Here is an 18,748-nt window from a genome sequence, read left to right on the forward strand (position 1 = left end):
AACACTCCAGGCAGCCTTCAATAGGCAAGTGGGTACATAAACCATGGCCCCTTCTCACAAGTGGAGTATTATTCAGCACTAAAAAGAAATGAGCTCTCATGCCATAAAAATGCCTATTGCTGAGGAATCTTAAAGGCATTTTGCCAAGTAAGTAAAGCCCATTTGCAAAGATGACTGGTCATTATATGATTCTGACTATCTGGCACAGATAAAGCAAATTCATGGAGATAATGAAAAGAGCATAGGGTGGGATGGGACTAAAGAGATAGTACCGTGGGTAGAGCATTTGCTTTACATGAAACAGACTCAGGTCTGATCTCTAGCTCATATGGCCCCCTGAGCACTGCCAAAATAATTCCTGGGTATAGATCCAGCTGTTACCCTGGACTATAACTGGCATGTACCCAAAACAAAATCAAAAGACTAGCGGTTTTAGTTAGATAGGGAGGAAAGAGTAAATAAGCAATTCCCAGTGGGTATTTAGGGCAATGAAACTTTTCTGTCTGATACCATGGCAGTAGATGCCTGTCATTATCCATTTGTCAAAATCTATAGAATACACAACACCAAGAACAAACCAGATGACTATGAACTTCAGGGCAATAATGATTTGGCTATGTAGGTCAACTGTAGCAATTGATGGAAGGGTGGGGGTGGAATATTGATGTAGAAAACTATGTAGATAAGGGAGCAGGGGCTTTCTTGACTTTCCATTTAATTTACTATAAAGCTAAAAACTGTCCTGAAATTTAAATATTTGTTGGGGACATAGAAATAGAGAAGAAGATAAGGTGCTTGCCTTGCATGTTGCTGAGCTGAGTTTGATCCCTGGCACCCCATATGGTGCCCTGAATAATGCCAGGAATAATGCCTGGGCCCAGAACAGGAATGAGCCCAGAGCACAGCCAGGAGTGACCAAAGAAAAGAAAAAAATTAAGTATTTGTTTTTTAAAAAACTGTTGTCTGCCACCAGTCCCATGAATTATAGGCTGTTTTGGGAAGGCAGATGGTAAAATGCAGGGTATGGGCTGATGCACACATGAAGCATGTGGCAGGAGTCAATCCAGCTTGGGGCCAGAGTGATAGCATAGCGGTAGGGCCTTGCACGTGACTGACCCAGGATGGATGGCAGTTCGATCCCTGGCATCCCATATGGTCCCCCAAATCAGGAGTGATTTCTGAGCGCATAGCCAGGTGTAATACCTGAGCGTCAATGGGTATGGCCCTAAAACCAAAAAACCAAACCAAAACAAAATAAAACAAAAAAAAAATCAGCCTACTGGCCAGGCACCACCCCTGCATTGGCAGAACTGTTAACCAGAAGTTCAGACACCTTTGCTCCTACCCGCACAGTCAGCAAAAAATAATGTCACAGGAAGCAGCTAATTTTTAACCAGAGGCAATATCTGTGCTGCTGGAATTTCTCCCAGAACATAATCCCTCACCACAAAAAAAAAAAAAAAAAGAAGGAAGGAAGGAAGGAAGGAAGGAAGGAAGGAAGGAAGGAAGGAAGGAAGGAAGGAAGGAAGGAAGGAAGGAAGGGAGGGAGGGAGGGAGGGAGGGAGGGAGGGAGAGAGAGAAAGAAAGAAAGGAAAGAAAGAAAGAAAGAAAGAAAGAAAGAAAGAAAGGAAGGAAGGAAGGAAGGAAGGAAGGAAGGAAGGAAGGAAGGAAGGAAGGAAGGAAGGAAGGAAGGAAGGAAGGAAGGAAGGAAGGAAGGAAGGAAGGAAGGAAGGGAGAGAGAGAGAGAAAGGAAAGAAAGAAAGAAAGGAAGGAAGGAAGGAAGGAAGGAAGGAAGGAAGGAAGGAAGGAAGGAAGGAAGGAAGGAAGGAAGGAAGGAAGGAAGGAAGGAAGGAAGGAAGGAAGGAAGGAAGGAAGGAAGGAAGGAAGGAAGGAAGGAAGGAAGGAAGGAAGGAAGGAAGAAACCCTGGTCCAACAGATGGGTACACTAGCAAGTTAGGGGCCTCTGCATGCACCGCTGTTCTACTCCTAATGCTCTTTAATGGCAACTCTCCCATCCCATTCCTGCATGAGAAGAGTTCTATAAAATGTATAAATATTACTCAAGGAACCGAGAGAGTGTTTAACAGTTCTTAATAGCTATCATAAAACGAAGTATAAAATCTGAGAAGGAGATTGGTCATGATAATAATTGTACATGGTACAAGAGCAATGAGTTCCCTCATCCCTCCCAGGGTGAGTTTTAGGGAAGAAGGACTGCTCAGTCAGGAGCTGGTTGGAGGGTGCCCAGTCTCTGAACAGGTTAACTGAGGAGATCTGGAGGCCAAATGTGGGAACACCTGCTTAAGAACTAGTGACAGAAGAACATCTGTGGTGTGGGTAGGAATCCCAGGTAATATGCAAGGCAAGAACCTTAAATCCTATACTTCTCTCTGGCCTGAAAAAAAATAAAACTTTCTTATAACTTTTTCTCCCTTTCCAATCTGCAGAATGTAGTTGGTACTCTGGGCAGATCAGTACTTTCACCAATTTTAGTTAGATTCAGTGGGAGCCTGAGACACCAACTAGCTGCAGATCAATGATTGAAAATGTAATCAAATGTGGAAGGACCAAAACAGAATAAAAATCTGCCAGTCTTTATGGATATAAATGAAAATTTAAATAGCATTTATAATAGCAACCAAATGCATAAAGGGCATAGGAACATAAGACATTTGTGAAAGAGATTAGAAAGATTTATTTGAAAGATGTTAAAAAGGACAAAAATATGTGGAAAATAAACTAACCAAGTTCATGAGCTAAAAGATTAAATCTCCCAAAAATATCAATTTGGGACGGATTGGCCTTTGGTCGCTATTTGATTCTAATAATAATTCCCACCAATGCTTTTATGGAATTTCATAGGCTGATTTATAGAGAAATATATGAATAGGCATATGTATGCATATGTACTTATATAGACTTGTATACTTTTATATATACTTATACTTACTCAAAAATAAACATAAATTACAACAACATGGAAATACCAATTATCTTCCCTAAATTTTTCAAAACATAGATGGGGGTTAAAAGCACTTTCATACACTGTTGGTGAAGTGCCAAATTATGTTTAAGGTCATAGAGGGGAAACATCAAAGCAGAAAGATGGATGGAAGTTAAATAATAGCCTCGTGGTCATAATCTGAGAAACCACAATGTGTCTTCAATGGAAACATCTTTCTCTAGAAAGATAGAAGCTCTATCCACGGGAACAGCTCAGAAACAATGGCTAAGCCAAGAGCAATAAGGACTCCTAAAGCCAAGACTATCATTTTTCTAAATAACAATTTTCACTAATAGGAACCAGAACTTCTTAGAAAAATGGTTACTTCCAGGCCTAGGGTAAGAAATGTCCAAGATCAGCCTGGCACATCTTGTCATTTCAGACTTTAAAGGAGCTAACGAAAGTACTGAATTATTTCAAGGAGGGCCTTAGTTAGGACAATTTGAGCATCATGAGAATAATGAGTTCCATGGATTAAAGAGCAAAGATTTAGTGATGAATTAATAATGGCATTTTAAATGTTACCTTTGAAGAATAGTTAAATACCACATTCATATTTTGAAAACTAGTAAATAAAAGAGTTACCAATATTTCTCTTTGGAGATAACTGATTCTAATGTAATCCAACTTGTCATTTTTCTCTTATAAAGTATAAGTCAAGGTAATTAATAGTAAGTTGGGAGAAAATTTTACTTCATAAAGTGGCTATAGTTAATAAGTTCGAGGACATTATAGAATTAAAACGCAGTCATTCCAGAACCTCTAGAGAATTAATGATGGAGGCATTAATGATCACCAGTTGCCGAGTCAAAGAAAGAGAAACAAATGTTATATCTCTTGATAAAAGTGTGTACCACCACTTACCTCCTCCCTAAAATAAAATGGAAAGTGATCTATTCTCAAACTATTTATTTACAAGAAATACAAAAAAACAGGGCTGGAGAGATAGCACAACAGTAGGGCATTTGCCTTGCCTGTGGTCGACCCAGGAGGAGCTCAGTTCAATTTCTGGCATCCCACATGCTCCCCTAGCCTGCCAGGGGTAATTTCTGAGTGCAAAACCAGGAGTAACACCTGAGCACCACTGGGTGAGGCTCAAAGACCAATAAATCAATTAATCAATAAAGTTTAAAAAAAAAGAAATACAAAGAACAAAATGTTCAGGAGTAATAAATGAAGGAAACTGGATATTGAGCTCCCATATGACTCAGTAATACCACTCTTAGGGATATACCCTAGGAACACAAAAACAGTACAATAATGCCCTCTGCACTCCTATGTTCATAGCAGCACTATTTACAATAGCCAAAATCTGGAAACAGATTGACAACAGATGAGTGGCTAAAGAAACTGTGGTATATCTACACAATGGAATACTATGCAGCTGTTAGAAAAAATAAAGTCATGAAATTTGCCTACACATGGATAAATATGAAGACTATTATGCTAAGTAAAATATTTCAAAGGGAGAGAGATAATAGTGTCACTCATCTGTATGAATTAAGAAAAATAAGACAGTATAGTAATAATACTCAGAGACAATAGATGAGGTCCAGAAGAACCAGCCCATAATATGAAGCTTACCACAAAGAGTAGTAGGTGCAGTTAGAGAAATAATTAAACTAACAATTACCATGACAATGATAGAGAAATACAAAGCCTGTGTCAAAGACAGGTAGAGGATGGGGAAGGAAGGAAATGGGGGACATTGGTGGAGGGAAAGTTGCACTGGTAAAGGGTGTGTGTGTATTTTATTGCTGAAACCCAATTACAAACATGTTTGTAATCCTGGTGCTTAAATACATTATTATTAAAAATAAATAAAATGCATTAAAAACAAATAGTCTTAATAACTATGATTCTGTCTTTGCTAGTTTGACATGTCAGGATATTAAGGTTTTAATTTGATAATACTATTGTGTATTTTTATAATCCTTAAAAGATTCTTATAAGAGAGATAGTATAGCAGATAAGGCTTTTGCCTTGCATGCTGCCAACTCAGGTTAATCTCCAGCTCCCCATGTGGTTTCCTGAGCACTGCTAGGTGTGATTCCTGAGTGGAGAGCCAGGAGGAACCCCTAAAGCATCACCAGCATGGCTCAAAAACAAACAAAAACTTATAAACTTGGGACAAATAAAGCATACTGTTAAATTTTTTAAAAAAGGATTTTAACACAAAATAAATCAAGACACTAAAGAAGCAAAAAATAGGGGTAACTTGCCCCCCTAGTCATCAAAAATTATTCCAAAGTAATATTTGGTAAAAATAAGATCATTAGATACATTCTCTAATGTACTACCAAGAAATTTATCAATTTAAAATATGTCTATATGCATCGATGTGTTCCCATACATATGTACTCTGAACAGAACCAATTTTTCAGGAAAATTGGAGACAGCAGGACTAATTGACAATCGGTGCAGGATAATTGAACTGATTAACCACATGGAAAATAAATTATCAAAGAAAAGATTGGTCATTTATTTCACTCAAATCAGAAACTTCTTTACTTTAGAAGAGGTCTGAAAGAAAGTGAAAAAATAGCTCAAACTACAAGTTAGTTGGTCACATATATACCCTATTTTCCGGCGTATAAGACGATGTTTGAAACAAAAAAAAAAGTCAACCGAAAATCGAGGGTCATCTTATACACGGAGTATATCCGGAAAAATGTTTCAATATGCCGCTAAATGAAAATTGTCTGAATATTGCCACAAAATGAATTTTCCAACTCGATCCTACATCAATCACTGCCAGGCTTGCTTGGACCGCCTCTCTAACTCAGCCAATCCAAGCAGGCTTTTTATGCATCAAATTAGACAATGTTCTGGACCCGAATCTACACTGTAAAAAGCCTGCTCAGATTGGCCAGAGTGAGAGAGGAAGTCTATTACAGTAGAACCTTTGAACCTTTGCTTGTTGTGATTGGCTCACTGTGGCACAGGAACGTTGCAGCACAGGAACGTTGTCTGATACAGCGAATATAGGCCTAAACCTATGTTTTAACTGCAAAATTAGGGGGTCGTCTTATACACCAACAAATACGGTATTAGACCAACATATTAGAATCCAGAATATATACTCAATTTCTAGAAATGTATAAGAATGAGAAACATAGTCCAATGAAAAACTAAAAAGGACTCGAAGAAGTATTCTCAGAAAAAGAAACTAGATCAGCTAGTAGATTCCAGAAAAATTAAACTGATAAGATGATGTTTTTATGCCCAACTACAGAAGCTGATAGAGAGTTCATGGATATACACATTAAGAAAGCATATGTCCCCAGCAAGAATGGGAACGGGTTCAAGCACTTTGAGAGGGAACATGTCATCTACTGGCAGGGTGCAGAGTGACAATCACATCCATTCACCATCCTAGGTCTATGCCACATGTGCACCTAGATATGCTCACAGCATCTTCCTTCCTAGAAAAGCCTAAAAGTATTCTTCAAATAGTCATGCACAGAAAGATGGTGTAGCAAAAAATGTCCCATGGTCAAACAAAGGAGGAGAATACAGCAGTGAAAATTACTTAGCCAAGGGCAAAGACACAGACCACCATGAAGAAACGTCCAGATCTAATGGCAAGAGAAAAAAAAGTAAAAATCCAAGTTGCCTATTTATAGCATGATGAAATTTTTATCATGTTAAAGTCAAACAATAAGCCCCGGTTAAGATTGTTAAAGGACACACACATCACATTCCAAAGAAATGCAAGTGAATAAGAAACACACAATTCATGTTTGAGGAAAGACAAAATAGGCTGGTTATTTTTTTTAAATAAAAAATAAGTTTTAGGCTACCCAATGTTTGATGTGTTATTGTATATAAATAACCCAAATATTTAGTGTGCTTATTTTTGAAGCTAAGTAATGGTTTAGTCTAAAGGGTGTGGCTGACTCTCAAGAGATCAACATGTGACTGGTTCTGCCCTAAAAAGACACACTCATGTCTGAAGGGAAATTAGGATATTTCCCAGAACTGACAGCACAGCTCAAAAAACATGCCATGCAGATCTTGTCCGGGCAAACTAACATTCCTCAAAAGGCAAAGACAAGGAGGAAGACTTGTGTGCAGGCTAGAAGAAATAACTGACATTCATTTTTCCATTCATTCCTGAAACCAGCTTCTTTGAGAATCAATCCAGAGAACCTCAGCTCCTGGCATCCAAATCCTCTTCACAGCTGGATGACCTGCTTCAGATTGATGAATCATGTCATGTCAAGTATGTTAACATTTGTTCATCTCTTCATATAGACCCGAACTTGAAAATTACAGCCTCCAGATAATGGGGCAACATCTAAGGCAGTTTTTCTCCATAGTGGTAATATCAATTTCTGGGAATGCTAGACCAATCCAGGGGGAGGCAGTGGTAGCCTCTGGTAGAGTTAAGGGAGGTGCTTTTAGTTTTCTTAAAAAGGGTAGATTTCCAGGTGGACACTTAGTAGTTTTGTTGTTGTTGTTGTTGTTGTTGTTGTTGTTATTTTCTGAACAGGAGATAGTAAATCAAGTAAGTTTAAGAAACTGCTCTAAAGGAACCAGGCATGGAGCTTTCCCAATGACAACTCTGTCATGTAACACATGTGTGCATAAGTGTGTGTGTGTGAGTGAGTGTGTGTGTGTGTGTGTGTGTGTGTGTGTGTGTGTGTGGTGCTCAGTATAGGCAGAGTTCTTTGTAAAAAAACAAATATTAGTTTCTGACAAATATAGCTCAAACACGGTGCTAGCATACCTAAAGATCTAGTCTAGTGGCTTGTGGGTAACTCATATGGCCAGTGAGGGCAGAATCACTCCCACCATAAAAACCAAATTCTGCCCCAACCCAGCTTCATCAGCAACATTTCCTGGAGCAAGGTTTTACACCTCTGATCCCAATTTTCAACAATTCTGGAATGTTTCTGTGGCACCAGACAAAACTGGCTTAGCATCTCCTGCGAAAAGGGCGCCAGAGGGAGGTTGGGAGCTGTGCCAGTTGGGGGGAGGGGCGGATAATTAAGGAAATCACGGTGAATTAAGCTTTCTGCAACGAGGCACAAACATCTTTTCATGAACAGCAGCAGCATGTTAGCTTATGTTTTGCCAAAGAGAAAAGCAGCCCCCTTCCGTGGGGGTTTCAGCCTGGTAAAACACATCTGGCAACTCAGCCAAATATTTAAGGGTCATTAAAATCCCAAACTCCCAGTGCCAAGAACTTCCCTCCTTTGTTATTCAAGTGTGGAGGGTTGTGGAAAATGCCTTCCATATGGTTTGGGCTGCTGCATTCCTATTTACTCCATCAAATCTCTGCTTTGAAGAGCTATTTGATGTCAAAGATGCGTTAAGATTTTATAGACTTTCCCAATCCAGCTTTTAAAGATTCTCCCTTTGAACCAGAAATGCTTGCCAAAAGTAAACAGAATTGAAACCACCAGGGGTCAAGGGCTTTGTTGGAAACAAAGATCCCAGTCTGATCAAGGCTTTTAAAGGTTTGGGGCAAACATGCTTTTCCAACTGTGTGCCAAAAACCTCCCCCAAGGCTTATGTTTTCCAGAGAAGTTACATCCAAATAAATGTTCGAATGTATTCATATTTTAATAATCATGTCACACCCTCACCCACTACCTTCCACTAAAAAAGCAGGGACACCAGAGAGTCATGAGCTTAAAATATGAGCAGAACTTTAGAAAAGTTGGAGAATATATCTTTCAGCCATATATTGAAATTATTTCCAATGAGAATGTTTCAGCTAACAGACACAGATCTTGGAGAAGCTCTTGGAGGCAGAACCAACAACCCTTCCAGGATGGTCAGAGCTAGTGGGACATTCTAAAGAGGTCTTGTTTATATGAATGAGAGCACTGAGAACCCGATGCTTTCCAGAAGCAGTCAATAATAATGGAAGTCAATAATGGAAGCAAAGAGACAATTCCAAAAACTGGAACAAAGACTTCAAATGCATAAGACTTGGGGTACCATCCTCAGTACTACATGGTCATTTCTAGCACTGCCACAGCAATCTCCAAGCACTGGGCTAGGAGTAACCCTGTACACCACTAAATGTGATCCAAAACTAAATACATAGTTAGACCAGAGGTGTGACTCCCTAATGAGTCCCTACTTTTCTATCTTTCTCCTTCTCTGAAATGTTCAACATCTCTCCCCTGAACATCTCATTCAACATCTCCTCCCCCGTATCTACCCTTTTCATCATTACTTTCCTTCTTCCCAGAGGAGCCAGAGACCTCTATATAGCTGGTATCAAGGACTTCTCTTCTCTGATAAAAACCATCAGTATCCACTGCCTCTCAGCCTTGCATGATTATCTCTGTTAATCTGCCCTCCATGACCTACAGTCAACAACCTTCCTTTTATACTGCGGTGATCACTGCCTCCGCTCCTTCTACTCTGCTCTCCCTTGGGTCTCTATGTTAGGCTGAGATGTTGAGGTGCCCCAATATTATTGCAAAAGACAAGGTCCTCAGAGAAATCCTGAAATGGAATCAAGATCTAAAATTACAGAGGCTGGAACAATACCACAGTGATAGGGAGTTTGCCTTGCACACAGCTGACCCATGACAGACCTGGGTTCAATTCCCTGCAGCCCACATGGTCCCCCAAGCCAGGAGTGACTTCTGAGCGCATAGCCAGGAGTAACCCCTGTACATCACTGGGTGTGGCCCCGAAAACAAAACAAAACAAAAATCTAATAATACAGCTTGTACTCTCCAGAGAGATAGTACAGTAGGCAAGGTGCTTGCACATAACAGACCAGGGTTCAATCCCAGCAACCCATGTGGTTCCCAAGCTCACCAAAAGTTATTTCTGAGGTCCAAAAACAAAATAAATAAATAAGTAAGATTCCAGCTTGTAGACAGAGGCTGCAGCATCTGGTGCCAGGGCATACAAGTGACACACAGCTAGTTCCTAAACTAGCTGCAGAGTCTCAGAGAGCCCCTTTCCATTCAATGAAATTGGGAACTAAGTGTTGTCTCCTTCCCCATGGTTTTCAAGGGCTTCTTTATTTTCCACATATCTTCCTTCAAGCCATTATAAATATTTTTCATTTGCATTTCTGTGTTGAATAAAATAAAACTGGCTGGAGATCAAATGTATGTGAATCACAGTGATTATACCGTCCATCTTGCTCTTGGCCAGGAAGTAGGTAGATAAATAACACTGAGCCAAACACTTGTAATAATGATCAGAAATCTCTAGAGAGAGCATTTATTCTTTCTGCCATTCTACACACATTTTTATTTTGAGAACCTAAAACATTCCAAAGAGTTAACTCGAAATTTTGGGTGAACAAACCAACTAAGCCCTCCCTTCCAGGAAGAAGAAGATATCAGGAGAACCCTCACCCATGCCCTGATGGCTGTCATCTGTCTGGTGAAGATGATGGGACATAAAACACATCTCAGGAGGTGTGTGTGGAGGTTGAAGCAGAGGAGTTAGCAGGTGAAGAAAGCAAATCAGCACAGTGACATTATGAGCACTAACTTGGTCAGAAACTCATCAATCAAGACCAGCTCCAGCCACCATCCAGCCATATGATTTGAGCTACTGTCCACCATTCTTCCTTAGTTCTCCTGAAACCCCAGTATATAAGTCCCATAGTCTTTTAATAGCCCCATAATCTTTTAATGATCTTCCCCATGCCTCATCCAGGAACTTGGGGACCAGGAAGTACTAGAGTTGGGCAGCACCTAAAAGAGCACATTCCAAGAAAAAAAAAGATCTTATAGCTAGGCTCAGCCTGGTGCTATGGTGAAGTAATAAGGATAAAGAGCAGACAGGGAGCACCACAGCCATGTGAAGTAATAAGAAGACTAGAAGCCTGGGCGAAGGGGACCTGGTAGCATATGGAGGAGGGCAGATCCCAACATCATCATCAGGTTCTCTGGCCACCTCAAGATTCCTCACATCCCCTCTGCTTTCCATGGTTTTCCTCAAGGATCCATAACTTTAAATTCAAGTGAACATGGAGACATGGATGTGTTCACATGGCAGAACACATGGTGAGCATGTATAAGACCCCAAGTTCTATCCCTAGTATTTCATCATTCCAAATACTGTCAGTGTGGTCCCAATACAAAATAACTAAATAAATTCTAAACTCAGATGTCCAGGGATAAATGTATTTAAAAGGGTTCTGCTTGGGATAAAATATTTCCCTCAGAATGAGTTTGGCAAGAGTTATGCTCAGAATCCATGATCTGCAGGAGGTAAGGATGGGAGGGTGTGTAAAAGATGGAAAGTAAATCCTTCTGAAAGGAGTGTAAATCCTCTGTATGAGTCTGAGAACTTCTTTCCCACCAGATGCTCTCAGAAAAGAAGTTTGTAAATCATTTAGTACCCCAAGTAATTCAAAGGAGTGAGTACAGCCTGCCAAGATGGAGGACAGGGGGGCATTCCCAGGAAAAGGAACTGTGTTTTTTTTCCCCTCTCCCAAAACATACTGAACAGGAATAACCAATGGAACCCAGGTGATAGCATCTCTCATCTTCAGGGAAGTTTTATATCTCTTCTAACCCTCAGACATTGGTTGTGCTGAAGTCTGATAACTAAGGAAAGAGAACACATGGATTTAACCAGACCTCAGCTCTCCCTAAATCTATGTGATCTCTAAACTCAGGGTAACCTCTTATTGCTATATTTTACCCAATAAAATCTCTTCCTGGTTTCTTTCAATAAGGAAATTCTCTTCTAGTTTAAGTTCAACCTAGGAAATACTCTTTCTAGTGAGTATATCTCACTGGAGTGATACCTTGCATCATTCCTAGAAGCTAGTTTGGTCCTCCTCCAAGAGGCCTTAATCTTAGCAAGTATTCTGCTTCTCTTGTTGGCTACAGTGATAACTCAAGAAAGTAAGACTTCTTCATTGCACACCAGCGGGAATGATACAAAATTTTCTATCTTTTCCCTAACCCTAGGAGGGATAGAAAAAAAAGTAGGAATTAGAAACAACAAGGAGTCTTAGGAGAAATGCCAGAAGATCTAATGATCAAAAGAAACTAAAGCATGACCAGGTTTATAAAAGACAGAAGTTTTCATAAGAGCACTAAAGTTCAAAACTCCCAGCATTTAAGAGGTTTATGAAAACAAGATTCTTAATGTAGGTGTTGGAGAGAATACAACAGAGCTGGGTTCAATCCCTTAGACACATATGGTCTCCCAAACACTGCCTGGGTCACTTCTGAGCACCAAGCCAGAAAGAACTTACAAAGATTGCTGGGTGTGGCCAAAAGGCCTAAAAACAAATAATTAAAATTATATTTTGAAAACAAAGAAAAATGTAAAGAACCAAATATTTCAGGAACATAATAGAGAGCTAGAAGCAGCCATCTAATAGAGGAAGTTCAAAGGATATATGCCTTAAGGAGGCTTGAGCCTGATAAGGCTGATTTAAGAAAGCCCTAAAAATATATGAGCAGTGATCCCAGAGATTTATGAATTCTAGTCTTGAAAGCCTGCTCATTACAATCACCCTAACAGATGTTCTCTCTTCTCTGCGCATGCTCCTCACCTCCCTGTGACCTTCTACTGAGGGCTCTGAATGGTGATTGGTTAGAGGGAAAGAGGTAAGCCTGCCTTAGCTCCTAAAAACAGAACATGCGGGTGTGGTCTCCCATCTCCCAGTAGCCTTTGCACCTGTAGGACAGATCCATAGAAAACACCACATCCAAATAAAAACATAGTCTCCCAAGCAAAAAAGAACATGGATGTTTGTTTTCTGAGTAATGATGCACTGCTCACTCCCTGTGAGTGTCCACTCAATAGGTGTCTTTCAGGGACCACTGTTGTATTCATGTCCCCTGGCTAACTGTTTAGCTGGGAGTAGGTAAGAACAGGAAAATCATAAACAGGGGCTTCTTCTTGCACTCCCCACTCCATTATGAAGAACATTTTTGTTCTTCCTAACATTGGGAAACTGGACAATCAATCCCCTTGAGAATTGGGGAGAAAGCCTTAATATATTCATACAGAACTGACTACTAAAATTGTGCTGTTTCATTACCAAAGGAGAAAGAAGAAGCCACTATGAAAGTCAAGTTTTCTAGGCCTCCAGAAAGTTTGGATTTCCCTGAGGCTCCCTAGAAATCTGGGAAATCTGACAAGCCTCAATAGAGCTTTTGTGGGTCCCTAGTCTAGAATCTCTGTGACTCTAGGCAGTCAGGTGAGAGTAATATGTTCCCACTGTACTGTTAGCAAAAATAAAATATCATCACTTTGTGGAGGGGACTTTAGACTCCACAGGTTAAAACTGATAGCTACTTGCAAGAAGATATCAAGGAGTCCAGAGCTGCTTTTCCACACTGTATGCAAACTATCGTAGCAGGTGAGCCTATCTCAACTGGAGAAATGGACTATTCTCAGTACTGGGAGATAAATAATTTGCCTTTTAATGGCAATTTCCATTATCCCATTGAATGAGCTCAACATGTCTTTTTGACTTTAAGATCCTTCCAGGGAGCAGAAACCTCCCCCAAGAAAAAGGAAATGGAAAGCAGGAAATAATAATTCACCACAAGATGCCTTGTTAGAAGTCATACAGCCTAGTGAGCCTGGTAGTTGTTAAAATTTACCTGTCTAAATAGAGGGTCTCAGCATCTGGGGGATACTAGCAGAGCATTCATGGCCTAAAAGGAAAAATAACCTCTTCAAAATTCACTCTGGAAGGTCTGATACAGGGCAGGTTCCCACAGTCTTTCTCCTTCCAGATCTGCAGCATCTTCTATTGCTTTCCAGAATACTGAGCTATCACTTCAGTAGTACATACTTATCTTTAAGATCCCGTTTCCTTTAATACAACCCAAGGTTTCTCCACTCTCTTTCAATCATCTGTCTATCTTGCCATGCCGCCTGTCACACCATAGAAGAAATTGTTCCTGGATAGAGGCTGGCCAACCTAGGCAAGGTTAGGGATGGAATTCACAGAGAGAAAGATGGGAGTATAGCTGGGATCACATAAGGTCTGTGACAGCATGCTGAGGTCAGATGCTAGATTGGGTCTGGGGTGATGAAACTAGTAGAATGGAGAAGTAGTTGTGCTCCTTGTCAGAGTAGTGGCATCCATTCTGATATAGTCCAGTCTCATTCTATAAGGAGCAGAGCAGGAAGGGGCTCTTCCTTGTGAAGGCCTTCTCTAGGGCTTCTCACTCCCTTCCCCCAATGGACTGGGACAGGCTGGCTTATTGGTACTGTGCCTTCCCCTGCTATCCACAGAAAGGGCTACCCAATTTAGGTTTCCTGATCCAGACAGGTTGGATCTGTTAAAACCCAGAAGGCAAGCTGGATAGTCTCCATAGCTCAGTCTCATTTAGAATAGAATAGACTTACTTCTCCAAGCAACTTTATATTCCCTTCCCTGTTCCTGGAAAGGCAGGAGGAGTCAATCTCTAGCTTTTGCCAGGAGAGTCTGACCAAGCTCCTGCAAGTTTATCAAGTGTATATGTTTGGGGGAGGGGTTATAGCAAGAAGAGGATGTCCTTGGGCTAGGCACCTGGGTTTGTTCTCTCCCATGTTTATTCTGTGTGTGCAAATTGGCCATATGATATTGCTTCTCTCCTCTGGCCCCTTGTACCCTTGATATTACCCCCCCCAGGGTGGCGAACTTCTCTTTCTGCTATCTATAATCCAATGATGGGGAGATTAAAGCCTCAAAAATCTTATACTCTGACATCCTGCATATTGATTTTGAACTTTCCTGGTTGTCATTGTCAGAAAGTAGGGACATTTTCCATTTCCACACATACTAAAGTAGAAAACAACTGGCATGCCTTGGACTTTTGCTTTTCTTTTTTGCAAGGACTAGCACAGAAAGAGCCAGGCAGGGGCTATATTTATTTCATTAGCCCACTTCTATCTATATATCCTCCTCAAGAATTATGGACACAGGTCATGGAGACAGGAGCCAGCAAGGTTCCCTGCCATGAAGAATCTCAGCAACATGGTAGCAGATGGAGAACCACAGGGTGCAGGAGCACTAATGTGATGGGCCTTGTCAAGTTCTGGCCTGACTTGTCCAAGAGAAGGGGGTCAGAAGGGGTGATCTGCCAGCCTGTCCTCTGGCAGCAGAGGAGATTCAACCCCCACATTCAGGACTGTTCCCTCCTCTCAACTGAAGCTGAAGTCTCCAGTGCTCAGACTCTAGCTCAGAGCAAGAGGAAAGTACATGTGGTTAGGAGCTTCTATCTCTGCAAGGAAATTGTCCTTCAAGATCACATGCACTTCTTCTGAGGAATCAGACAGATTCACACTGAAACATGTGGAGAGAAATTCAGGATCAATGGAAAGAAGGAAGATGGAAAACAGACGCACACAAGCAGGAGGTTTGGTTAGTGTTGCCCATGGGAACCACAAGGAGATCACTCCTGCAGTCAGTTCTCACTCATGCTCTCCACCAAGAGCCCGAACAATGCAGATCCAGTGTATACTCACCACATCCACAAAAATGAAAGTATTCTATGTGAATTATATGCATGAGAACAGGAAGGCCCCCATGAAACCAGCTCAGGATCCAGATCATAAAAAGAACCAATTCAAAACTGTGTTTGCCAAAACACACTTTATATCACATTGAGGACACAATTGGAATTCAGATAATGTAAGAGAGCTCCAAAGCTATGAGAAACGAAAGAGGCTGAGTCATATGAGTGAAGAAAAATGATAAGACACTGAGAAAAAAGAGATCTGAGTCCCAACTTCCTGATAATGAGGCTTTAGAAAATCTGTTCTAGTCAGTTACTACAGAGAGCAAAACCTGGGCCCTATTTCACTTTTCTCCTCACTCTGACCCAAATACATATTAATTCTCACACAACCTATCTTTATGTTGGGATGTCAATGATACATGTGATCTAGGAGCAAGTAAGAAGTCTAATATACATGTGCTACTTTAACACACCCTGATCATGCTTCTCAAGCCCAAACTGTCCCACAGTCAGTTCATTCAAACTCTTACTCCAAGACCCAGTGCCTAACTGCCTGAGAGTATTTACATCCAACTCTCATGTGTGTGTGTGTGTGCTATTGCTTGAATAATCTTTTATACTATTTTCCTCATTTCATGACATTCTGTCTCATCCTTGAATTCTTCTCTAACAAAGGAAAGAACCTGGTTTGGGGTGGAGATCACTCTCCCACTTTCTCTTTTGGACTCGAAAAAGTTAAATCTTTTTCCAGCCAAGTTCAAAAGATAGCCTAAGACTAAGGTGACAGGCATTCATTCCCAGGCAGAGCTGCCAAGTGGACTTGATGAGATCTGAACTGATAGGATAAATGTCTACATAGATCAAGAACTCACAAGGTCATCCTCACCTTCCCAAAGATCAGGTGCAAAGAACAGAACACCTTATCTCTATGCCATTTTTCTAGTCCCTGATAACAGGGACTAGCTACATAGTTGTTAAAAATGAAAGTAGAACTTAAAGTGAAAATAAAGGCCTGAGAGCTATCAATGGATAGGGATTTTCCTGTGGGAAACAGAAAGGCAAGTCCCAGAGAGTGTGGATGGAAAGATGTGACTTCCCTGCTTGAGGGCTAAGTTAGCTTCAGAGATCCATCATCTCACAGATCAGGCTGAAAAGGATACAGAACTGCAGCCTGCAGCCAATAGGAAGGTGCAGCTTGGTTGTAGCTTCATTGCATGCCTGTCACATCTACACTAGTCTCCCCTGGACCTGGCTGATGCATGTTTATCTCATAGCAATACTATGTGTGCTTCAAGGTCCTTATCATAGATACCCCCATAGGGCCCACCAAGATTGTCACACCCTTCTTTGACTTGAAGCCTCCTGGACACATCTAACCCAGTGAGAAAGAACTACTTGCTCAGGAGGAGGTCTTATTTTATCAAAATCAAGTAAATTAAGAAGAAATTTGTAAGAGTAGATCCAGTTAAAATGTTCCTTCTCAGCCATAGAAACAGCTAACAGAATGACAAAACAACAACTATGGAATGGGAGAACACTGATTATATTTGAGAAAGGGTCAATATCCAAAATATATCCAAAAAGATCTTGCGTAACTCATAGCATAAAATTAATGTTTAATTTTAAATGGGCAAAGTTCTTATGCAGACCTTCTCTTAGGACAGGGGTCCTCAAACTTTTTAAACAGGAGGCCAGTTCACTGTCCCTCAGACCATTGGAGGGTCTGACTATAGTAAAAACAAAACTTACAAACGAATTCTTATGCACACTGCATATATCTTATTTTGCAATGAAGAAACAAAACAGATACAAATACAATATGTGGCCCGCGGGCCATAGTTTGAGGACCACTGTCTTAGGAGGTAAGATGACCCACAAATGAATAAAAAGATGCTCATCATCTCTGATCCTTAATAAATGCAAATTTATGGCACATTGAGTTGTCACATTACCCCATGAGAATGGAGGTCATCAACCAAGATGAGATGTCAGGATTGTTGAATGGATGGATCCAGAGAACCCAGGGTACTGTCAGTGCAAATGGATATCAGAACTGACGCTATGAATGACAGCCTGAAGTTTCTTCAAAAAAATATAGGGAGTTCCACATGATCCAGACACTCCTATTAAAGGGTTTATCTGACCTATCAAAACACTAACCAGAAAAGGTATTTTTTTCCATGTTCACAGCAACATAATCACAATAATTTAGGCTTAGATGCAATACAGATGTCCAGTGATGATGAATAAATGGTGATGATGAGTGAGTGAATGAATGAATGAATGTGGTCACACAGGCAATGAAAAGACTCAGCCACTGGAAGGGAGTCCTGCCATGTGGAAGAACCTCCAGTGCATTATGCTAGTAAAATATGTCAGAGAAGACAAATTCTGCCATTTAACTCTTAGGTATGGAATGGAAAATAAAATAGTGCATTAATAGAAACACAAAGCAAATAAATTTGGCCAGGGATATCATCTTGCGTAAACAATAAGCTGAGAGCACCCCTATTGGGAGACCCCCAAAAGATATAGGTACAGTTGTGGAGGTAATGGCACCATCAGAAAAGTTAAGAGACCTGGAGTAGGGAATATCTTGCCAGCAAAATCATGTGGCCTGACCCTGGCATAAGACACAAATGCTTTTCATTGGCTGCACAATGCTCACCAATCTGCATTGAGTGACTTGTAAATAATGTTATAAATATCCAAATAACCCTTCACAGAACCAGCCCCTTTGCTAGTGAAAACATCCAAAGCCATTGGAATAGAAGAAGGATAATGTGTGACACATTCCTGCCACTCAGTCATTCATATTGAAGTATCTAAACCCCTTCCATAAGTCAGTACCCTGCCCCTGACATGGAGCACAGGGACGCAGAGATTAGCCTTCTCCACAGACTGCTGCTCATTCTCTAGTCCGGACTCCAAAGAAACAAGTTAGCTCTGCACTCTGGCAGCCACCTTCAGCACCCCTGAAGAAACATGAAGCATGTTGCTTCCTGCACCTGGAGGTTCTTGTAGACTTTTCTCAGGGGTGCTAAGAGTTAATATGCCACCAGTCAAGCCATTCTTGTACAGCTCAGCTGTGTGGGCTGCACTCAGTGGGATCATTGGCTTCCCATGACTCTTGATTAAACCCAATAAGTATATATGGGTTTAGGGCCACAAATACTCTGGAAAGCCTGACACATGGAGTTCCCTTCCCAAACACCATTGTCATGGTCCTTTTTTTGGAAGCAGCAGGTTACAGAGTGAAATACCGTTCAACTCTATAAGGCTGTGATCAGGGGAGCAGTTATTCCAGGAAATAGAGGGTGCCTGTTCCAAG

This window comes from Suncus etruscus, chromosome 14, assembly GCF_024139225.1.
Source record: "Suncus etruscus isolate mSunEtr1 chromosome 14, mSunEtr1.pri.cur, whole genome shotgun sequence".
Taxonomy (NCBI): Eukaryota; Metazoa; Chordata; class Mammalia; order Eulipotyphla; family Soricidae; genus Suncus; species Suncus etruscus.